This window comes from Trachymyrmex cornetzi, unplaced genomic scaffold, assembly GCF_001594075.2.
Source record: "Trachymyrmex cornetzi isolate Tcor2-1 unplaced genomic scaffold, Tcor1.1 scaffold127, whole genome shotgun sequence".
Classification (NCBI taxonomy): Eukaryota; Metazoa; Arthropoda; class Insecta; order Hymenoptera; family Formicidae; genus Trachymyrmex; species Trachymyrmex cornetzi.
In genome coordinates this window covers 513,884-514,279 of record NW_017295839.1, presented here as the reverse complement: position 1 = coordinate 514,279, position 396 = coordinate 513,884, and positions in this window count along the sequence as shown.

The window sequence follows — 396 nt, the reverse complement described above, 5'->3', positions numbered from 1 at the left end:
AAATAAACGTACCTTAATTTTACACAGAATAATATTTTATTAATTTTACAGAACACAATAGAATAATATTTACCTCCTGCTTAGTCGCATATATTCGAAGATTAGATATTTTCATTGAAAGATATTCGTTCTCTTTTTTTCGCTTCTCCTCTCGACTTTTGTTTCTCCTTTTCTCTCTCCATCCACTCATCATATAAATTTAATTCTATTTTAAGTACAAAAAATTATACACTCTGTACACTGAGAAAAGGAGCAGAGATCGAGTCGAAAGATCGTGATGAAAGAGAAGATCGAATGAGAAAAGGGAAGGACGATTCATCAAAAAGATTCCGTAGCGAGCCATAAAAACGGCGCCACACTCTCGGCAAATTCCACAACGGATGCTGCAAGGCTGCC